The sequence below is a fragment of the Phyllostomus discolor genome, chromosome 8 (genome assembly GCF_004126475.2).
Source record: "Phyllostomus discolor isolate MPI-MPIP mPhyDis1 chromosome 8, mPhyDis1.pri.v3, whole genome shotgun sequence".
NCBI classification, from domain to species: domain Eukaryota; kingdom Metazoa; phylum Chordata; class Mammalia; order Chiroptera; family Phyllostomidae; genus Phyllostomus; species Phyllostomus discolor.
The window spans coordinates 13,268,844-13,293,290 of record NC_040910.2 but is presented as its reverse complement, the minus strand read 5'-3'; the positions used below and the strand labels follow the sequence as shown (position 1 = coordinate 13,293,290).

At 41.2% G+C, this 24,447-nt stretch overlaps 1 protein-coding gene across 2 annotated transcripts in view; it reads left to right on the top strand.

Annotated features, from left to right (window-relative positions):
• The window catches only part of INPP4B (inositol polyphosphate-4-phosphatase type II B), a 517,613-nt gene that overhangs the window by 214,934 nt on the left and 278,232 nt on the right, over positions 1-24,447 (top strand). For both annotated transcript variants that reach the window (XM_028521080.1, XM_028521081.2), the window contains one exon: positions 20,128-20,192. The gene's annotated coding sequence lies outside the window, so the exon portion shown is untranslated. Of the gene's footprint in view, positions 1-20,127; positions 20,193-24,447 lie in introns of those variants that run through there.

Here is a 24,447-nt window from a genome sequence, read left to right as displayed (position 1 = left end):
TGAGAAAGTTAAAGTAGGAAAAGCACATTGAACTCACCACAAGATGCCCTCTGGAACTCATAAAGGGGGAAGAAATTTAAAATTTTCAATACAGCTCTGCTTTATATAGAATAGAAAATGAAGCAAGATAGTCTTCATTTCGCAGGACCTCAGACACCCAAGTCATGTTCACTTTGGAGCTGACAAGTCAATCTGAAGGGAAAACTGGTCTAAAAGATTTCAGGGAGGGATACCCATTGTTTTTGAACTGTGTTTCCTTTAGTTTGGTGGTTTGAAAACCGTTGTTTATATATTGATTTAGTAATGAATTATTGAGTGGAGACAAAAGATTTCATGCTTTTACTTCTCATAGACTAATGCATTTCTAAATTTAAAATACAGCTCTTGAGGAAACTCAAATAATCTTTAGCATATTGCCAAGTAGGCATAAGACAAGTATAAATATAGAAGTTCTTAGTGTGGGACAAATAAGATTAAGAATATCTGAAGTCTACTGCTCAGTGTGTAGTTGAGAATGCACTAGATCCTTACATTACAAGAAGCCAAGTTCATTTACATTCGAACTACACAGAAGGATTTTAAGTCAGTTTGCCTTGATATGAATTTTGTAGCTGCATACAAAAGGTGAGGAGGAAGAGTGTTTAATTTTTTTATTGTGTCCTTGCCAAATTCAATGAGATCAATGTGTCACAAGTGAATTAACTTGATGCTTGCTCTTTATTATTGCTACAATAACTGCTTTTTGAGGAAATAAAAAGGAAACCAGGTAACCTAAGTTAACTTGCCAGCTACTAAGTGAACATCTGTAAACTTAGTAATTCTTCTAAGGGAGGTGTGGGCCAACTGAAGAGCCATTCTTTAGTCAGTGAGATAGTGATGGGTGGTGGCAATCAATCTATTAATCTATATTGGATAAATCATAGTTACTATTGCATAAATAAATTGACTGAGATGAACCTCAAAGGAGATCATGGCAGAGTGGCAGTTCATTAGCCTATGCAGACTAATTAAACATCTAATTAGATTCTTACTAAGAAAGATCTTTAAGTGATTATGAATCCAAAGTGACTCAGTGAGCCCACAAATTACATTATCTAGATCTTAAATTCTCATGAAAATAATGGTGTTTGAAGAGTTAGCTTGATCTCAAAGTATATGACATGATGAGCTTAGGATTTAATTAGATGTCACTTATTTCCTCATTTATTAATTAAGCAGTCAAGTCTGGGATCCCTGTTTTTCCTTCTTACCACGGCGTTAAACTCATCACCATACACTGAGAGCGTGCCGTAGGCCCGGCACCAGGCCGAGCAGCGGACATGCATCACGTTTGCTGAAAGTTCGCAGTGGCATGTGAGGCTGACGCCATTATTTCTCTCTCTCACACCTGAGAGCACTGAGCCTGAGAGCGAGATGCCTGGCCCACGTCCCCCAGTGAGGACGCGGAAGAACCGTATTCTGTTCTAATGCAAAATATGGGCCCATGTGGTATTAATGTAATAATTTAATTTTCTCTCAATGTTACTGGTTCTACTCACTCTTTTTCCCCCAGTGATATGCTCCTTGAGAGCTATTTATAGTTATTTTTCAGTTGCCTGCTCTTGTTCTTGTAGGAACTATGATCTAACTTCTCATGGTCCAGGCTTTCGGTATAACCTAATGCCCTTGGTCAGGTGAGACCTGGGGAAGTGTGCTCCGAGGATCCTAATTGTTCATAGTGGGGTTTCTCAAGCATGCATTATTAACATTTGCACCACACTATTTTTATGTTTGTTTGTTTTCAGGGGCAACCCTGTGCATTGCAGATGTTGAGCAGCACCTCTGACCTCTACCCTCTGGATGCCAAGGGCAAACCAAATTTTGACAACCAAGAATGTGTCTAGACCTGACCAAATGCCCCCTGTTATGCAAAATTGCCTTTGGTTGAGAATCACGGGTTTATAGGGTCAAGAAATTTTATTGACTATTTTATTCATTACAGCTGTTACCACCACTACATGATGGTTGACGTGCTCTGCGGTGGTTGTCAGAGGAAAAGTGCACTGGGCAATATTAAACAGGCAAGGCAGCCTTTACTCAAGGCTATAGCAGTGGGGAGGGAGAGTGAACTCAACTCCGCTGAAACAAAAGGCAGAAGAATTGTTAAGTACCATGATGAGCTAGTGGAAAAGCACTGGAGGCATTAGTGGGGGTGTGGGTCCATTGCAATGTGTTTAGCCATCTGCATTTAATAACGAGTGCTTTTAGTAGTTAGGTACTATCTTTCTGTTCTTTTCTGTTTTAAAACTTCTTTATTGTATTTATTGGGGTGACATTGGTTAATAAAGCTATGTAGGTTTCAGATGTACAATTCTATAATAGATCATCTATAATAGTCATCTGTATATTGTATTGATTATTCACCACCCTAAGTTAAGTCTCCTTCCATCACCTTTTATCCCCACTTATAGCTTCTTCCACCTCCCCCTGCCCCCCATCTGATAATCACCATATGGTTGTCTGTGTCTATGAGTTTTTTGTTTGTTTGTTTGTTTTATGGTTTCTTTTTGCTTAACTCTTTGCCTTTTTCACCCAGCTCTGCAACTCCCCTCTTAAGGATTTTATTTCAAAGGGACGGCTCCCAGGTTCTTGAGAAGGACATCCCTGCATTGTAAAATTGGCCAGAGACTGGGAGATGATTTATATGTTAAAGAAGTAGAGAATGCATTTGCAAATTCAAGAATTTATTGTTTCAATCGCTTCTTGAAACCCAACTCAGGTATCAAGTCCCTCTGTAGCCTGCTGACCTCAAGAGCAGGGAGACCCAACACCCTTGATGGACTTTCTCTGCCCCGCAGTGTCCAGGAGAAACCAGAGTTCATTCAGTTGCCCTGATAAGGAGTGCATAAGTTTTTGAGTACCAAGTTTGTTTGCAAAAGTGTAGTATGTTGCATTTTGTCGATGGGCTTCATTGAAGTTCCTTTCAATCTTGCCAAGCCCAACCCTTTAAGGAAGAAAGCTCATGCATTATTCCCCCACATTTGGCCTCCCCAGCTTCCAGAGTGTGAGCTATTGGTTTGACTCAGAATTGGCAGAAATCTTAGAGCTTGTTGTGGAAGAAAATGTTGCTCCTGAGTTTATTTTGCTATGTTTCTGAATCCAGTCTACTTCTCCAAGTGAATAACATTTTCTAAGGCCACAGAGGGGCATGGTGTGGAAGCCTGGGACCAGGCGAGGGGTTGCACCTTCAGACTCTCATTAGTGATCTCAATGAAAGTCATACCACGAAGTAATAGGGTTTTGGTCAGGTTGCAGGGCTGGGGGAAAAAAAGTAGAAGTAGGGAGTATATAGACTACTCATTAAACATACACTAAGATTTTAATAATTTCTTAGCAGCCTGCAGGTTTGGTCTTTTTTAGAGAGAAGGTTACTCGGAGGGTTGTGGAATTGGTTATTGGAATCTTTCAGCAACAGTGACCCCTGTGGGGTGGTAGTAACAACCTTCTCAGGATAACTAATTCCAGGAAAAACCTGAACAGGTGTGTATTCAGTTTCCAGGTAAAAGCAGTTTCTAATCTTATGCAGTATGTCTGAGATAAAACACAGCTTGTAGATAAAATCACTAGGAAAAAAAATTATCTCATAACCCGAGTTAGCATAGTGAAACCTTAGTTGGCCTCCTTGAGTTTTTCAACAAAACACACTGTAGGTTATATATGCATTTAGAACAACAAAATTAAAACTTATTTTAACATTTATTTTGCATCATTTCACTCACTGTGTTTCTTGATTAAACCCTCTTTAAATCAAGTGGGATATACTAAAAATAGCTCCTTGTCCTCCAGTATTTGTTTCTTATGATTTTGTAGGATTGAAGTTTCTATTAAATATCTTCCCCTTCAGAATGCTGGCTTGTTTGCTTCTGGATGAGTCAGGGCAAGGACCAGGGCTTTCCTGAGTGGCAGCAAACCCCAGGACCAGCTTGCTGGACAGAGTGGATGGTTTTATGGAGTAGTTCTTTTTTATGGTCCTTGAAGAGTCACTTCAAGAGGCAGGTCACTCCACTGCAAGTAGTCATCTACTTGAGCTTATGTTGAAGTGTTTTTAAAGTTTTCTCTGCATGTTGCATGTGGGTAGTGGGGGGACATGCATTAGACATCCTTTGCATCCTTCTCTTTGGCAATGTGCCCAGGTAGGTGTCCAGTAGGTTAAGCCAGCTGAAGGGAAGTGGTACCAGACAAGGACTTGTATCAACAAGAAAAAGTGAAGAGCACTTAAGATCATAAATGTAAATATATTGGTAAATAGGGAAGCCCATATTTTATATTTTTATTGTCTTTAACTGAAAGCTGGCTAGAACAACAGTAATATTCCCAGTGGGCTTATGTGATATGACAATAATAGTACAGGGAAAAGTGAGAAAATGAGATTATGCTATTGATTTAACATTCTTACATTTTACTTGAGGTGATGCCACAATAAGTAGAAGTAGAGTGTGATAAATTAAGGATATAAATTGGGATCTTTAGAGCTATCTTTAAAAATTATACAAAGAAGGATAAAATTTAAAAGGCAACAGAAGAAATAAAATAGAATATACGCTATCTGTAAGAGCTGAACTCGATATAAAGACACCTGTATATGAGGTATTTTGAAGTAAAAGGAAGGGAAAATAATGGACATGCAAATAGCAATCAGAAATTAGAAGGCTGATGTAGGTATAATAAATCTGACAAACTTCAAGACCAGGATTATTACTTGAAAGGGAGAAATATTTCATAATAATAAAAGCACCAACATATTAGATGACAACTATTGTACATATGAATGCAGCTGAATAACCAAAGTTAAAGCACACAAAGCCCAAGTTGGCAGAATTAAGGGGAGAATGCACAAATAATCATATCATTTTAACACCCACTCTCAGCAATTGACAGTAAAAAAACAGTGATCCTATTAAAAACTTGAAAACATCATCCATCAAATTGATGCACTTTACATTTGTGGAATACTGTTCTCAACATCTGTGGCACACACACATCTGTGATACTTCTGGAGCACTCACCACAATAGACCATATGCTGGGCCATGAAAGAACTTGTAACAGGTTGCAAAAGAATGGCATGTTATAGAGTAGTTTCTCTGAACACTGTATGTACAGCAGAATTAAATTTAAGTACATATATCTGTATATCTGGAAACCCACAAAAATTTGGGAATGAAGTAATACATGTCTAAGTAACTCATGAGTCAAGGAAGAATTCCCATGGAAAATTAGAAAATACTTTGATCTAAATGATAATAAAAATGCAACATAGTAAAACTGGTGGGATGCTGTAAGAGCAGTGTTTGGGAACACACGAACATTTTTAAGTGTGTATGTTAGAAAAGAATACTTAAAATTAGTGACCTGAGTTTTCACATTAAGAAGCTAGAAAGGAAAGAGCAAATTAAAACCAAAATAAGTTGAAGAAAGGAAGGAAACACAAGACAAAAATCCACGCAATAGGAAAACACAAAAAGTTAAAAGAATAGAAATTATTTTAAAAGATTGATGAAGTGGATAAACTCTTGGAACAGCTGACCAGGAAAAGAGAAAGTATAAGTTACCAATATTGGACTTGAAAGAGTGATAATGGTATATATCCCAAAGTTATTAAGAGAAATATAGGTGAATATTATGAAAAATGAACCACTTTTAGATCAATAACTTCTACAATTTAGATGAAGTGAATTTCCTTTAAAATCACAATTAATCAAAACTGACACATGAAAAAGATGTAAGCAGTCTTCAATCTAGTAAACAAATTAAATTTGTAATTTAAAATATTCCCATAGAAAAAGCTCCAGCCCAGTGCAACTTCAATGATTAACACTACCGTAAATTTAAGGAGCAAAATATCCCAATCTTATAGAAACTTTCATAAAACAAAAGGGCACTGAGCACTTCCAATCAACTTAATAAAGACATCATGATTCCCAAACCAAAGACATTAGAAGAAAATCCATTCTGTTATCCCCCATGAACAGAGATGAGAAGCCGTAACAAAATATTGGCAAAGCAATTCCATTAAATATAAAAGGGATAATTTATTATGAGCATTTGGAGTTTATCCCAGGAATGCAAGATTGGTTTCACATTGAAGAATTAATCATATATTGTGCCACATTATAGAAGAAAGAAAGAAATTATATGGTCAACTCAAATGCTTATTCATCAGAGTAAGCATTTGAAAAATTCAGCACTCATTCATAATAAAAACTCTACAGCAAACATCATTCCTAATGGTGAAATTCTTAGTATTTTCTGGCTAAGATAAAGGACAAAATACCAGTACTATTCAACATTGTACTAGAGGTCCTAGTCAATCCAAAAAGGCAAGAAAAAGATATAAAAGTCCTAAGAAGTCAAAGGAATAATTAAAACTGTGATTGTTCATGGAAGATATATGTATGCAGGAAATCTTGACAAATCTGAAATACAACTACTAGAATTAAGTGAATATGGACAGGCCACAGTGCACAAGACTAATTTTACATAAATCTATTTTCATATACATGCAAAACAACTAGATAATTCATTTTAGATGCATTATTATATTTGCATCATTATAGATGCAAATATAAAATACTCCAGGAGATTAATAAATTACATGCAAGACTTCTGCAAAGAAAATTATAAGATTTTGTTTAGAATTTTTAAAGAAGATCTTTAATCCATACTTTTGGCTTCAGTCACTCGCTTTTATTAAGATATCAATCTCCCAACATTGATTTATAAATTTAATGTAATACAAATCAGAATCCCAGCAGAGTTCTGGCTAGTGTGGCTCAGTGGATTGAGTGCAAGCCTGCGAACCAAAGGGTCACAGGTTCGATTCCCAGTTAGGGCACATGCCTGGGTGGTGGGCCAGGTGCCCCCGTTTGGGGCATGCAAGAGGCAACCACACATCCATATTTCTCTAGCCCTCTTTCTCCCTCCTTTCCCCTCCATTTGGAAGTGAACAAATAAAACCTTAAAAAAAAAAGAATCCCAACAGAGTGTGTTTGGGGAGAGGATAGAAATTGACAAGCTAATACTAAAATTACATGCAAATGCACGGAAGTTACTGTAATGCTGTTCTAATCCAAACAGTGACGTAGTGGCATAAATAAAGACAAATAGGTCATTGCATCAAAATACTGTCCAGAAATAGACCTACATGTAATGGTCAATTGATTTTTGATATAGGCACAAGGCAATCATTGAGGACATTCTTTGCAGATGTTGCTTGAACTGGATGAATCTATGTCACCAAATGAACATCAGCTCTTACTCTCATTAGATGAACTATAGTCAAGATTGCAAGTGCTAAGATATAAACCTTTTAAAAGCCAAGAAGTAGACCACTCTCATGAACTTGTGCAGAAAAGGGTTTCTAACATACAGTAAGAAAGCACAAACCACAAGAAGGAAGACCGATCACTGGGGTGTACACATGTGTACAATTTCTATTTGAAAGACACCATTGGAAAAGCAAAATGGCAAGTGACAGATAGGAAGAAAATATTCCCGACAAAGATGTGTTCCAACAAAAATATACTTGACAAAATATTGTATCCAGAGTATAAACACTGCTGTCACACAATAAGAAAAAGATAAACTTCCCATTTAAAAGGGAGAAAAGATTAGGTAGCCTCAAATGCACATGTAAAAAATGAGTGATAGACATATGGAAAATGCTTAAAATGATGTTGTCAGGAAGAGCAAATTAAAGCCACACTTGCCACTGCAGGTGAACTGAATGTGTGTGTAATCCTGGTGAGACTAGCAACACCGCGTGCTGGTGAGAAGGTGAAGCAGCTGGAATTCTCCTGTTTTGCTGGCGGGAGTATGAAATGACCTTCTGTGTGGCCACTTAAGGACTCTGTACCCCTCCACTTGGCTCTTCACTTCTTTGGAATTAGATGGATTCATTCAAATCACAATTTCTCAACCCAGTCAAACTTCTAATTAAACCGGTTCACACAGCAGACGTAAAATAGGCAGCTATTGACACATTTCCTAGTTTTTAGAGATTGATTTTACTTTTGTGGAATAGAAATCATGATGTTTGCTCTTATACACTCTAGCACTGTTGAGAAGATCAAATGAGATAGTGTCTCTGAACTATGCTATGAAAAATAAATTATTTTATTTCTTAGCTGGCAAAGGAGTATTGATTTATATGATGTGTACATAAACCATAGAACAGCTCTGTTTGAATATCATTATCTGCTGTTGTTTTGTTTTTTGTAGCTCAGAGATAGACTGCTAATCTGAAACCTAAACACATAAGGTTTTTCTCTTTCATTTTTATTTTAAATGAGACACTTTCCACTCCCATGAGGTGGTCCTAAAAACACTTAAATGAAGATTGAGACCAGGCCTGGATTCTGATTGCTTTGTTCTCTTTTCTCAGCTTTTTGGCCCAAGATCAAAGCTTCCTTTATCAAAGTAACTTTAGGTCTCCCTTTGTGCCGGGGTGGAAACTCATATCTGTGCATGTCTTCTCTGAAATCTGCTTCCATTCCCAGAAAGGAGCAGGCTTAATCTCCTGCAGTCCCGTACAGAGCGACGGTTCTGTGCTGAGTAGCCTGGTATCTCTGTTTTAGAACCCCCAGTGACAAATTAACATTCTGATAATATTCAGTTCCCTCTTGGTTGCATAGATAGTTTAAAAGTAGAAATCATTATTAATCAACAATTAAAGACCCCAATTATTTTCATAATACTGAAATAAAGACCTTTTTCTGAGGAATTCCTTATTGTACAGATGTTTCCTTTGAAAAAAATTTCATATTAGCTCTTATTTAAATTGCTTTTTGTGTTGTTCTAAATATACTGGAATTGAATTGGTGATACATTCAGACCCTTCTAATTCTAGTGTTTGATTGCCATTGGATTCCTTAAGGTATGGTTATTGGGATTTGTAGCCTTTAACCTTAAAGACAGGCCATATCTGAGGTTTCTTTTAATGACTGCTTATGGCTTAGTTTTCAATAAACTTCACAGATTCTTGCCAGATGTATGTGTATTTCCAGAGCGTATTTCTGACCGGTGTTACAGAGGCTGATGATCTTCTTTCCTTAAAGCATATTCCTTTGCCTTAATACATGGAAATTTGTTGAACAAATCTGTATTAAATTTGTAAGTTGTTTTGACTTTTAAGCTGCTCATTTTTATGTGGATTCTATTCTTCAGCTTCTGTTTTCAAGTTAGCAAAGTTTTTCATTTTAATCTGCTTATGGCAGCCTCATACTTCATATTCCGCTGATGGTTTTAGCTGCTGTTTTCTGGATCTTCCTAAGTCACAGTGATAAGAACTGTACACGGTGTCTGAGGGCAGGAAGCCTTTTCTGATATTTGTGTTGTAACCCGCTCACCACGCCCGGCATGCTCTAGTTCTTAACAACTGTCTGCGTTCCCAGCAGCAGTCTAAAGTTCATTTGTAGCCCTTGCAGCCCATTCTGGCCCTTTCTAGTTAGTTTAGGGCCCCGGATTCTTGAGATAGGTGCGCTTTTCAGTATCACATATTTGTTTAATATCCAAGCAGTGATAATCTTGAGGCCTCATTCTATACAATGGTAAGGAACCCAAGAATTTTTTTGACTCTTGAGTGAGTGTTCTTGAATTCCACGGATCTGGTCTGGTCGCTGCTCATCCACCACTGCAGGCCGGATGTCTTTCTCCCTGTCTCTAATCATATAGTTGTACTCACCCTGTCCTATCTTCTAGCTTTCCAGTTTGATGCATATTGTATCCATGGGCTCTACCTTAGTCCATCAAGCACAAGATCTCAAGTTTGCAAACCCGAGGCCTCAGGAAACTATGATGCAAAAGTGGAACTCTAAAACCGAGTATCAGATATCTCGGTCTAAGTCCATTAGTAATCTCTCCTCACAGAGGTGTCTCGTTGGCTTCAGCCCTATGAATGGACCTAAAGAATGCCATGACAAGGCGGTGTTTTGGCAAACTGTGGAAGAGAAAAAACTGGCCCACAAAACTGCTCCTCTCCTCACTCTGTCACGTTTTCTGGAGTGCTCAGCACAGTGTCTGAACACAGTGACACTCAACAAATGGAGGCTGTTTTTCTGGCCCGAGCACCGTGATTATGTTCTTTGAATAATCAGCTAACTCTACTGTGAGACCCTTGACATTGACCTGTGGAATGGAAGCAAAACCTAACATGAGTTCAGTCATCATTATTAGTTCCTATCATTAGGATCGTTATTAGTTTTCTATTCCTGGAGACTATTATGTTGCTCCAAACAAGAGTTCTCCCTTTATAGGACCCTTATTTCTAGGGATGATACATAGAAGGAGCCAAAAATTAAATTTACATCATAATCTCTGCTGACACTAATCTTTTAGGTCATCAAATAAATTAGTGCATTATTCAGTCATTGAGCACATCATTTCTGTGCCAGTTGTTTTTCCAAGAGCTGGAAATAAAATGATGATCAAAAGATGCACATAGTCTTTTCTCTTAGGAAGCCAGAGTTTAAAATCCGGTGGGAATTATGCACTATTCATTACTGAATAGCACAAATTAAGATATGATGTGTCACAAAGAGAAGAAATAGAGGCTATGAACGCAAATAACCCAGGACTGGACCACTGCAAGGAGGTCAGGAACGGCTTTCATCTCAGCACAAAGCACTTTTATCTGATTTACTCCTCTGGCCTTGATATAGCGAATACATACATAGCTTTCATGTGTGCCTACCAGTGTCATTCAGATAGTTGTTCTTAGAACAAATTGAGTTCACCACAAAGACAAATTCTACCTTTTACTTTTGAAGCCATTAAGTGATCAGAATGCTGAGTGTTGAAATTCTGAGGAGGAGGGTGTGGTCAGTCAATCCTTATTCTTGTCCCTCCATATTTTGGAAGGAACTGATTGGTAGGCACAGAAATCAGACAGACGGAGCTCTCAATAACAGCTTTATTACTGATAAAACCTTGGTTGGATGATAGGACGCACCCGATGGCAGGGGGAGCGTTCAGTATTTCACGATGCAATTAAACATGACCACTGAATCAGACAGAGCCGGACAGACGCAGGCTTCCTGCATGGCACAGGGTCCACTCTGACAGGCTTACCACAAGGTGGGAAGCAGAACAGAATGCGGTTTTTTCTAATTTACAACAGGCTGGTTGTAAGCTCAGGTGAGTGGGGAGGGAGGAACAAGGCAGGTGTGCTGCTCTAGTGTGATTCTATTAGAAATGAGAGCTCTGCGGGGTGGAAGTCCTCCACCCCACCCCAACCACTCCTTTTGGAGCCTCACTCTCCTGTGGTTCGCCAGAGTTGAGTCCGGCCGCCATGGAGGAAGAAGGCATCGTTGGCTCCTCGGAAGTCCTGCTCTTTACTTACAAAGTTAAGAACGACGCTGCTCCTTTGTGTACCTTGGTGGGGAGTGCGGTTTTTACTTCTAAAGCTGCATTGTCCAATACAGTAGCCATTAGCCACATGTGGCTATTTAAGTTCAAAATAACTAAGATCAAATGGATAAAAATTCAGTTTCTCAGTAACGCGCGGCACATCTCAAGGGCTCCTAGCTAGATGTAGCGACATCTGAGAATCTTCTTCCTTTTTGATTTTGGTCTAGGCATGTGATTTTCTAACATCCTCTTCTGAATTTTTTTACTATAGTGAGAGATATAAAGTCATTCATTTCTGAATATAACAAAACCATCTAGCAGGCATACGAATTTGATGTATCTTCTCCTCTTTTATGGGATAACGTGATCACAGAGGTATTCTGTCACCTGGTTAGATACATCTAACCCAGGCCCAGGGGGGCTCTGTCACTACCCTCCTTGGGTTTTCTGTATGTCCTCTCTACATTGTTCCTTCTTTTAGAGTTGTAGCTCATGAAGGTCTTGACATGTACCTTGACGGCACTGGTGTGCTGGCAAGCGGGCTCTCCTGAAAAAACAAAACAAAGCAAAACAGAACAAAACCCCAGGAAGTCCTGATTTTTTGTGTTTGCTCATTTCCCAGGTGTCAATACTCCCACTGTGGCTGATCTCATGCTGCTGACAATGGCCCCGACTGTGGCTTTGGGGGCGACGTGGCTCTCGTGGGCTGGGCCAGCTGCTCCCGCACAGCACTGCTTCAGGGGACTGTCACAGTGGCCTGAGTTTTTGACACTGATTTTTGAGTCATTGTCGCTCAACTGGAACCCCGGTTTCTGAAATCTCTTTCTAGAGCTGCCTAGACTTTCAAGGCGTGGTTTGCCTGTTATGCACACGATGAAGGCGGCGTGAACACATATCTCAATACGTACCCAGATCCTATCTCCCTTGGGGGAAGTCACTGTGGTCTGTTTAGTTCTTGACCTTCTTCTTCTGTTTTTCTGGGGGCTGGGGGCCCTACACGCCAAGTGTTCTTTTTGGACCATAGTCCTCAGTTCACTGAGTCTCCAACTGCCCCCTTTCCTTTTATATGTTGAAAAACATTCACTTTTATTTGCTCTGACATTCCTTGAAAGGTAATCTTGTAAGTTGTTTTGAAAAAAAAAAAACATCTTATTCCTAGATAACGGTTGGTCTGGAGGCTATTTTGAAGGCTTCTCTGTCATCTGATTCTGCCCATCTTTCCACATTTGGAAAGGTGATTTGTGCACGTGACAGTTTGCGGCATTTGACTGGTACTATTTACTGCTTGTGCATACAACTACTCGAAAGAGCAACAATGTCAAAGCCGTGTTGGCTCAAAATTGACAGAGCTGGGGTTGAACTTTAAACAAGTGAAGCTATGTTCTTTTCCCGTACACTGGCATCGTTGTTTCTCTTTATGCCCCAGGCCTGTGGTTCTCGTCTGCAGCGGGCATTTTTCCTGGGCTTGTACTGAGGGATTTGGCAAACAGTCACCGGAATTCTTGTAGGCTATTGACTTTCTCTATTTTAGTGTAACAAGATTTCCTAACTAGTATCCACATATTGCTGCCATATGCCTTTTTCCATAACATTTAACTATTTCTTTTGTTTCCTCGCTCTCGTGAGGGTACTGCAAGTAATGCAATTATGATGATTTTGACTTTGGGGCTCACTCACAGTCATTTCTTTTACTGCTTCCTATGCAGTGGGCCACACCAAATGGAATAGATGTTCCCTTCTTGAGCAATGTTAACTGCTTGATCTAAGAAATGGATCCCAGTTCTCTCTAAACTTCCCAGTGCTCCATCGTATGCCTGTCAGCATATGTGTGGGTAATTAAACCACGGAGCTCACTGTGTTTTTGTCTGAAATGTGGTTCAACAGTTTTACCCCAGACTCAGCAGAATTAGTCTTCTATTTTTCCCGAAGCTGGCAAAATCGGTCCATCAGGTGTGTTTCGAAAACGGACCCCGGTGTGACCAGGATAGCCTGGCTACGCTGACTGAGGCTCCTGTGTCCCCAAGGAATTCTGCTGTGTGGAATGTTCAAAAACCACAAGTTTAATGTATAAATCTGGTTACTTTTCCAGTCATTCACTCAATAACGCCTTATCTTTTGCTATGTAAAAGAAGATATGATGGTATAACAAATGTTTAAAAAGTGTGATTGTTGGGGGGGTGGTTGGACGTGGAAAAGGGTATAAGGGGGATAAATGATAATGGAAAAATACAATAAAATAAACTATTAAAATAAGTAGATTCATATAACGACATACAATAAATAACCATGTAACAAGCTGCCATAACATAAATAATATGGGAATAGCAAGGGGGGGAATATTCTTCCTGGTGGAAAGAAGAAATTTGCAGAAGCTCAGAACAAGGGTCACTTTGGAAACGGCTGAGACAAACCCACGTGGAGAGCCAGTGACGAAGGGGACAGGAAAGACGCCGACCGTAAAATGTCCTGACGGTCAGCCCGAGGAGTGTTTTCATCTTTTATTGTGTGACCATGACAATAGCACCCCTAGAAACTCCCTTTTCTTACGTGACTTTGGCCCTGAAGATACTTCTGGTGCTTCCTGTCCAGGATTACATCTTTCCTGGACCCCTGTTCCGTCTGTCCTCCCAGAAGTGCTTGCAGCTTGTCATCATCACCTTCTTCTGATTATTCTCGTCTCCACCTGCTTCTGATGCCACTCTTACCAAAACCCTATGACCAAATCATTTCACCTCCTTCGTCATTGAGGCGTCCAGTGTTGAGATGTGGACAACCTGCCTTGGACTCATTGAGTCTCACAAACTAAAAGGTTCTGTGAAGGAGGGGCTAGCTGTCTGGCCGAGATCTTAGCCCCCGTCCAAGGTGCAGAGTCATGGCTGTTCGGAGCCCCTTGTCCACAAGAGGGTCATGTGACATTTGCAGGCCTGCCCCACAGAGGGCTCTCCTGTCATCCTCCTTCTCCCTCCCCCCTGGTCTCCTTGCTGGACGATATTCAGGGTGACTGAGCCACTTGCTGGCAAGACAGTGGCGTTTCCCTCAGCCCGGTTCCTAAACGACCATGTAGAATAGCAGAACTCCTTTATGACCATTGTCATGGTCATAAAGCAGAACTCCTTCCCTGCCCTCTCAGCCAAAAGTTGGATCAGTGAGTCAATCATTTAAACGAGTGGCTGAGATTTCCTGGTTAATTATTTCAAAAGCTAGTATTGCCGTAACTCATACAAGGGGACCCAGTATGATCTGAACAAGTGCATCAGGGAAAGGACTCCCAGGTAATGGAGACAGGGGTTTTGTCAGGGGGCGAGGGAAACCCGCATCTGTGAGCGTGAAACATACAGACCTGCTGGTTTCCATGCACAGAAGAAGATGCCGACCTCGTGAATCAGGGATAACTGGTGGCGGTGTGCTTGTGATTGAAATCCCACTAATACTTCTCTTGTTCATTCGTTAGAGGAAAATCTTAAAGACTTAATGAAATTACATTGTCCAACGGTTTTATTTTAATTTTACTTCTTCATATAGCTGTTGGCTTAGGGACCTGATACTTCATTAGAAATCAAGTCTTTACATGTTGGGTCTGCATTACCTGTAATGGATCAGAAGAATCTGGATTTTATAGGTTACATAGGATTTTGTAGCAGAATCAAGACTTAGAATACTTAGGATCTGTATTTCCAGACTCCCAGTTTTGTATAGTTTTCACTGTTCCATTTTGGCTAGCCACCTCAAGGAAAACAAAGAAGTAGAAGAGTTTTCCTTCCAAAATGCTAACATCTACCTCCTGTATTGGGATCCAAATTTCGTTCACCACTGTGACCCAGTGCAATTTAGTTTGCCATTTAGTGCTATAAACTGCTGATGATACATCGATCAGATTTTCTTCTCCTTTTTCTTAATACCTGTTCTTCCCTTTAGTAAATAATGCATGTTTTTTTTAAAGAATTTGAAAACTTCCAAAAAGTTGAAAAAAGTAAACATGTCACTATAGTTTTGCCACCTGTATAATCAGGTCTCATAGCTACAAACACTGAAGAGACTCAAGCTAGTTTACAGAGGAAAGGGGTTCATCTGAAAACACCAGCCAGGCCAATTTTCCTATCAGGCCCAGTAGACACGATGCCAATGACCTACAGTGCTTTTGGGGGTCTATAAAAATGTTTTAATGTTTTTTAAGATTGGAAGAAAAAATAGTTGAAAAAATTTCATTATGTACTATTATTGTATCTATCTTTATGGAAGTATAGTCATAAAGTCTAATTACATACACATACATGTATATTGGTGCATGTGTGTGTGTGTATGTGTGTGTGTGTTATGGGAAAAAGGTCTGCTGAAGGCAAAAGTGCATAGGGTCCCTTAAGATCTTAAAGAAACAGAGGCTCAGGCTCAGAGGCTGCCCACTCAGGAGCCCCAAGCTTAACCACAAACACATGAGCACCACTCCAGGACAAACCCCCGGTTACTGATGCTGCCACAGGCTCCACTGCCCACACATGGGCCCGAGGGCACCTACTGTGCCCAGAATGCCTCTGGGAGCTAGTGAAGATGTCAGCTTTCAGAGTGGATTGTCAGATGGATTCTGCAAAGCATGTGCTGCTGAATCAAAGCCTTGTACAACGTTATCTTATCAGAAAAGTCTAGGTCATACACTCCCATTCTAACATTCTCAACATATGAGAGGTCTGTCCCAGAAAAAGTGCAACCATTGTTAATAAAACAAGAACGGCTTGCAGGACATTGATGTTACCTGGCAGCCAAGGAGCGTGGACTGGAATGCACACGTATGCATAATGATGACTTCACTGTACTAGGCAGTGAGGGTGGTAGACGCCATTGAGTGAGCATGTGTACTGTGTGGCCATCACATTCAGAATGACAGAGCCAGTAAAGCAACGGGTCCACATCAAATTTTGTGTTAAGCTTGAACATTCTTCCACAGAAACTATTCAGATGATTCAGAAGGCTTTTAGGGATCATATAATGAGTGCAGTGCAAATAAAACTGTGGCACAAATGCTTCAGAGATGGTCAAGAATCTGTGGAAAGTGATCCACGACCTAGAAGGCCTGCAACAAGCGGAACACCTGAGAATGTTGAACGTGTATGGGCTGCAGTCAACAAAAATCATTGACTGGCAGTGCAGGAATTGGAAGCTGATATGGGGATTCCAAAAACCACTGTGTCTGAGATTTTGGCAGAGGATCTTGGCATGAAGTATGTCCTGGCAAAATTCATTCTGCAGCTTCTGCTACCAGAGCAGAAGGAGCATTGTGCTGCAGTTGCTAATGACTTGATCCAAACTGCTACCAATGAACCAGATAGCCTCAAGAAGGTCATAGCAGGAGATGAATGGTGGGTCCAAGGCTACGATCCGGAAGGCACTGCAGAGTTGTAGCTATATCAAGACCATATTAGCTGTGTTTTTCAATTGGGAAGGCGTTGCCCATCATGAGTACGTTCCTCCAGGCCAAACAATTAACAAGGAGTACTACCTCGATGTTCTTCGTTGGTTGAGAGACGCAATACAATGAAAATGGCCTCAGCTATGGGCAACTGGTGATTGGCAGCTTTATCAGGACAAGGCATTGCTCAAGCATCACGTCTCATGAAGAGTTTTTTGGCCAAACATCCGATCACCCACATGACTCAGCCTCCCTACAGCCCATATTTGGCACCCTGTGACTTCTAGCTTTTCCCCAAACTATAATCACCTTTTGAAAGGGAAGAGGTTTCAGACTGTCGATGAGATTCAGGAAAATAAGATGGGACAGCTGGTGGTGACTGGGAGAACTGTGTGAGGTCCCAAGATGCCTACTTTGAAGGGGACTGAGACATCATTGTCCCATGTACAATGTTTCTTGTATCTTGTATTTTCTTCAGTAAATGTCTCTATTTGCCATATTGCATGGCTGGATACTTTCTGAACAGACCCTGTCGTGCATCACTTTAGGGATAATTTAGACTCAACGTGTAATGAAGTCTGAGAAGTAGATTTCTGGCATCCATCCTGGTCATGTGTAAACTTGAAAGGTGGGATATTTTCCAAATGGGGGGGATGTTCCAAAAGTACTGAACAGCTGAAAATCCACCACACAAAACTACTGCCCACACATTGATATATTGATATTTAGACTATCTGGAATGCATGGGTTTTGTTTTCATTTAATAGTTCAAATGTAAGCTATGTAAACTGCAATTGCTGAATACTTACTATGTGATAGGTACTTTTAATACTATTTGAGTCATATAATTTTATTTTTAATTAAAATGGCATTTTGGGATAGGTAATATTGTTGCTACTTTCCAGGTTATAAATGAGGAAACTGAGGCTTAAGGAGGCGGGGGGATACAGTTTAGTATTGGGGAAGATGGGGTTTTATGCTGCGCCTTACCTGCTCTACTACACCTGTTGCATGTTGAGGTACACAACTTTAAATCCTGCTTTTTACCTTTAATATTTTGGGATGAACCTTTTTAAATCTGAACTTTTGACTCTTCTTTTTAACATGATATAATAGTCCATCAAATTATTATAACAATGGTTTCAAACACTTCTCTACTGTATTTAGTCTGTTTCTACATTTTTCCTATTTTAAGTAGCATTGTAGTAATTCTTTACATACAAATTTTTTAAAAAGTTAGCATTGCTTCCCTAGAATAGAAACTCAGAATTGACATTACTAGATCAAAGGGAATGAACACATATTTCTGAGAAGCCAGCACCGCACTTTATTTACTTTAAAAGTGAAGAAATGAGCTCGCTAGTGCACTGGTGCACTCGACACATTTACCGCCTTCCTCCTGTGTCCTGGGTGTGGGACCTGTGGTGCCACCACGGATGTCCAACAGTCACTTACCGAAAAGGCGTCATGGCTCAGGAAGTGTCAGAACAGGGTGTGCCCGAGAAGAGCATCTTGTGTAAAGTATGAACGGTGAAAATGCCTCTTAGGCTTTCTGGGACAGGGTAGAAACACGTTTAGAGCTCTCAGCAGTTGGAAAAGTGGCACTTGGAGCAAAATCAAAATGGCATCAAGCACGAATGTTTTTTCTTCTTTGCCAATCGGTTGGATGAAATATTGTTGATCGTTGTTTTAATGGTTATTTCCTTGAGTACTAATGAAGTTGGACATTTTTCCATATGTTCGTTAGTAAGTTATTTCTTCACTGTGAAATATCTTTCCATATTTTGGTACTCAGTGTTTATATAAAGTAGATTTTGGGGGGTGAAGAGGCAGAAGAAAATTTCCATTATTAGTGCATGCACAGACTCATAACACAAGTTACTTCAAAGTGGCCTCTCCTCGCCCTGGCTGGCGTAGTTCAGTGGATTGAGTGCCAGCCTGCTAACCAAAGGATTGCCGGTTCAATTCCCAGTCAGGGCACATGCCTGGGTTTAGGACCAGGTCCCCAGTAGGGGTTGCATGAGAGGTAACCACACATTGATGTTTCTCTCCCTCTCTTTCTCCTTCCCTTCCCCTCCCTCTAAAAATAAATATATAAAATCTTAAAAAGAAAGGTCCCCTCAATCATACCCTTATAATAAATCAGTATTGTGGTTTTGACCCCCTCCTTGTGGGCAAATCTGAAGAATTGTGGGTAGAATCCAAGCGACAGGACACCATTTAAAGGGAAGCAGAGGATAGGATTGGGTAGCTCAAAATAAACCTGCTGTTTTCCCAGCCCGAGAGAGGCAAGGAGCATTACCCAAGGGAGTGGCACTGCAGCACTTCACACCTACCTGCTCTCTCTCTCTCTCCTAGAATGTACTTTGGCTTTAAGAAATCTTGCCGCTGCTGTTTGGCCTCCTCTTGTGTGCCCCTGAATTCTTTCCTGTGATGCCTCAAAGACCCTTCTCTCTCCAGTGATACCCTCAAGAACACCTTTAGCTGCATGAGTTGCTGGAAGCGTTCCCAAGACTCATAAAAGCTGTTACACTGACACTCATGGTTTATTGGAGTGAAAGAACACGGGCTGAAGCCAGCCAAGGGACACGGTGCAGAAAGTAGAAACCCAGGTGCCAGCTCTCAGGTGTCCCCTCCCAGGGAAGTGACACGGCGTGCGCTCAGGTCTTCCAGCAGCCGTGTCCGAGCTGTGTGGTCAACCGGGGGAGCTCACCTGAGCTTCGGGCTCTAGGGTTTTGCTGCGGGTCAGTCACGTAGTTTTATTAGAGTCAGTCACATAAGCTTGCAGCACTGGGTAGCTGACCTCAGCTATTCCGACCTTCAGACTCCACTGCCCCCAAACTGAAACAGGTGTCCACCATACATATACCTGGTCCAAGGGAAGCAGCATAGGCCGTGGCCTCAGGGGTGCAAACACTCTGTCAGGCAGACGGTTCCAGAGGGTGTCTTCTAGGAGCTGAAGACAGGCCTTTCTTTGGAATGTGCAGGGTTTGCCTAACTCAGAACTGCTGGGCTCACCCTGGCCTTCCCAGGGGCTGTGAGGACTAAATGAGTTAATCCACGTAACTTAGAATAGCGCCTGACTCACGGAGGCGAATAAAGAAGGGTCAGCTTGCGACCCTTCCAGTGGAGCTGTGTGAGTCGAATAAAACAGACTAATTTGGAATACGAAGACGAAATCGCTCTGTTCTGCGGATCTGATGTTGATGCCATATGTCCTCAAGTTTGGGATGACGCGCATTTTAGAGCATAGGAAGTATTTTTTTTAGCTGGGCTTGCTGTAGTAAGAGAAGACCGCCGTGAAACACCAGTCGTAACACACTGTCCTTTTGTCCTTCACAGGGCTCTGAAGTCAGCAACGCGGCATCAAAGAGCAGAGCTGTTTGGGGAGTACAGCGAAGAAGCAGGTACGAGAGTGATTCTCGGTAACTAGCACATAACGCTCATTTATATGGATGATTAATTCAACGTTATAGCCCCTATTACTTAAAAAACATTTCACAGAACTACCAGTTTGTTGTCTTAGGATTTGTGGGACCGCCTGTTCGAGCTGGCTGACTGTACCCTAAAAAGGGATTGATTGATTGATTGATTTATCCTCACCTGAGGACTTGCTGATTGATTTTTAGAGAGAGGGGAAGGGAGGGAGACAGAGAGAGTAGACACATTGATTTCTGTGAATACAATGGATCAATTTTAGTTAGGCAAAGCCTAGGTGTCACTGTGAGATAATTAAGCCATCATTCTTATTTATTATTAAATCAACACATGTTTACTAAAGGCCTGTTATATGGCAAACGGTCCTCTGTGAGGCGGTTGGTAACTTTACAGAATTGACCCAAACTCACTGGCACCACCCTCTCCTGGCTTGACGGTGCTCACAGTGCAGTGGCACGAAATAAATAAGCATCAGGACGTGAATAAAAGCTGGGATTGATGCCATGGAGAGAAACAGCAGAGTCCTGTGGGGGGAAATACTGAGCAGCCAGGGAGGGAACCGCTGTGGGATGGCTGAACAGAGAGCATCTCTCTGGGAGATGACATTGAACTGAGTGTGGAAGTGCGAGGAACAGAGTCATAAGCAGACGGAACAGCAAGGAATGAAGAAATGATGGAAGAAAGCGATAAAGCAGCTGGAGCGGAGTCACTGGCGCCTTTGAACCAGCTGTGCCTGGCCACGTCCCGCTCTTGGCATTTCTGTGTAATGTCCTTCGGGCTCCTCCCCTGGTCCCCAGAGTACAGGTGCTTTTAAATCTACTGTCCAAGCCTGCCCTCCTTCACCTCCTGCCAAAGTCCAGCGCACCCGTCTTACGAGAGCAAAGAGGTTCTCAAACGCCTTCGGTGTTCTGAATGCTGGTTCCGTAAGTGTGGCAGAAACAAGTTTGGGGTCGAGAGAGTTTGAAGATTTCTGGATACTGTAACACTCTCAGAAGCTTTAAATGCACATGAACATATTATAGGTTCATACGTGTACATATGTGTATGTGTAGGTGTGTGCGAACCATGAATTAGCTTGATAGTTCCCAAAGTTATTTCCAGGTTAGCCTTAGGAAGTATTTCAAAAGTTTCTTTCTCAGAAATACGCATTTTGAGGTTTCTTGTACTCCCGAGGCTGGCCTGCTTTTAAGTAACGGATTTATTTTAGGGCTCTGCACATTAAATTACAATAGATAATTTTCTGCAATCTAGATAAGTCAAGCCAGAAAAAAACCTGTTTGCTTCAGTGGTTTTGCTTTGTTAGGCAGAAGAGTTTTCTTGACCAGAATTATATGGCTAATTGCTTCAAAATCTGATTATACTTTACGTGTGAAAATACGGCCTTTAGTACCAATAAGGAGCACTGGAGCAAGAGCTTACTAAGTAATTTTCAATATCAATATTACTACTATTTGTTCTCTTGAATCAAACAAAGGAAAGCACCACATACTGTTTGCATCTCAGCTGCCCTGCATCATTTCTCTCCGCTGAAAACACTTATTCCTCTTGATTTGTAAAATTCTCATAATTTAAAAAAAGCATTAAAGTGAGAAAAATGACTTGGGGTAGTGCCTACTGTAACACCGAAGAATGATTTGATTTAATATAAATTTGGAGATTTTGTATTTGCAGCAATAAAAGTTTCCAGGCCCAGAGTATGAGAGTTAAACTGTGCTTATTTCAGAAGCAAGATTCTTAGCATCTATGACGGAAAGGCTACTGACTTTTTAAGATCAATTCAGTACCTTTCGATTTGGGTAACTATTATTTAAAAAAAAAGAAAGAAAAAAAATCATGAAAAATTCCAGAGGATTTCATAACTTAGAAACAAAAAGTTACTTATTTCACCCTCAGAAAGACAAGAGATAGCTGTCCCTTAATTACTATTTTTGCCGTTTGCTTTTCTTGAAAGATGTGTCTCAAATTTGGAATCTAATTAGAAATCTTAACTGAAAGTGGATTTTAAAAAAGGAGAAGAAAGAAAGAAGGTCAACATGGAAACACAGAAAGAGGGAGAAAAATAGCAATGGTAAATTCCGGCCAAATTGGGTAACCCCCTATGTTAACGTGAGTGGCCTCTCGGGAACATGCTATTTCATAGCATGAAGCTGAACTTTACTGTTCCCTCTTGCAGGAGGAGTTCTCTCAACCAAATGACGTAATCTGTAAGCATTGTTATTTTCAGGGATTGTGCTTTGCTCAGTGTAAAAACAATGGTTGTAAAGTTTCGAGGCCTGAGTTGAATCCCAGCCCCTCACTTGTTCCCTATCTGACCCTGGACAGATTTTCTAAGTATTCTCAATCTCAGTTTACCCATCTCTAAAATGGAATTTCTAAATCCCATTTTGCAACATGGTTTATATCTTATTTATCTCTTGACTTAACACACGGACTGGTACGCACTAGCAGATCTAGATCTATTAAGTTGTAGAAAGGAAGAAAACAAAGTAAAAAGAGAACAAAGGTACATTTGAGGATATATAGTAATTGCTAGCATACATATCGCAAATACTAAACATTCAGAGAATGCTTATTGATTCTGTACCCTGGAGGCAAAAACTCAAATCCTTTTCCTCAAGCAATTCTTTTTTCTTGTAGATATTTTGGATTCTCTCTCCAGATTGTCAACCCCACTTAAGGGCATCGTGACATATTATGTCTGAATTACAGCACTTTATAAGCTGTTAGGCATGAGAGTTGCACGGTTAATATTAGTTTAATTGAGTGAGGCTGTGAACTAATAGCGCCAGGAAGTTGGATCACCCAGCTTGTGCTGATCCCTGGCTTACAAACTCCCTAACATCTGAGGCAGAAATGCTTTCACTCGGAGATAGCGCACCCGCTTCCTGCTGCTTCTCCCTGCACTGGGCTCCCATCAGATTCGTTAACTTCCTGTTATTCATGCCTGTTCCACATGGCCGTTTTGTCTTTGCCCGCAGTGCCTCCATTTCAGTATTTTTCCCCGTTGTCCCTCATTCTTCCTTCTTTGTCTCCCTTCTTCTTCCCCTTCCCTCAATCTATCCCCACATTTTTGATGTACAGATCTCTAACAGTCCACTCAGATATGTTCTCCTCCATGAAGCAATCTCAGGTATCTCCTGAGATTATCTGACCTCCTTTGATTTTTTTTTGGCTTTTGTTTTGTTTTGTTTTGTTTTCGTGTGCTATTCCTGTTCCCCATCTGCGAGCCTGACAGCGAGCCAGTGAAAGCCCAGCCCCGTATGTTCACAGCTCCGTCCTTGTATCCTCGATGCTCTGTTCCGTCCTCTCCCCTTTTGCCAAAGGACCCACCACGGATGTGGACATCTGGCCCCCTTTGCTGACGTTGGGGGCTGGGTCACTGGGGGCGTGAATTCAGGCCAGCAGCTCCCGGCTGCAGTCCCACCATTGTCTGAGACCGGTCGGCTTTCCGAGTGCATCCTTAGTTCCGGCCGCTCTGTCCCTCGGAGTCAGGAGCCTGGCCCTGTGCCAGGGGTCGAGGTGCCCTGATTCCCAGGACACCTGCCCGCCTCCCTTTCCCCGTGGCCCTCCCTCGCCGTGGGTCCTTCCCTGACTGACGATGTGGGTAGACGTGCAACGCTGGGCACGGCCCCTCTACAGGGGCCTGTCCCACAGTCCCCCCCCGGATCCTAAGCTCAAGGCAGCCCCTATTTACGGAAGCCCGTTCAGGGCAAACTTGAGTCTGTCAATGAAATCTTAGTAATTTGGACTCTTAGCCCCTTTACGTTAATATTTCTTTCCCAATTTATTTCTCTGAGTCTTTTATGAAACAGATTTCTTTTTGTTTCCTTCTGTGTCTGCATTCCTCCTGATTGGTGCATAGTAGTTGCTATGGAAGCGGTCCAGTTGCACCTCTCTTAGGCCCTTTCCCACTTGCTTAGCCTCGTCTAATAATCGTCAATACTATTAATATTAGTAATGCTAGTTATATGTATTGACAACTTGCTGTATCTTGTAACATTTTTTGTTTTGTATTTACTGTTTAAAATATACGCCATAAAATTCCTGCCTTTTGATGTACATTTTTGACCAATATAAAGTGTCCTATACTCACTATCACAACCAAGATTCAGAACACTTGCGTCACCTCCAAACCCCCCCTCTCTGCCCCTTCCTGGTCAGCCCGTCTGCCCAGTGCTCACCATTAGAAACCGCCGGTCTGTTTTCTGCTTCCATAATGCCATG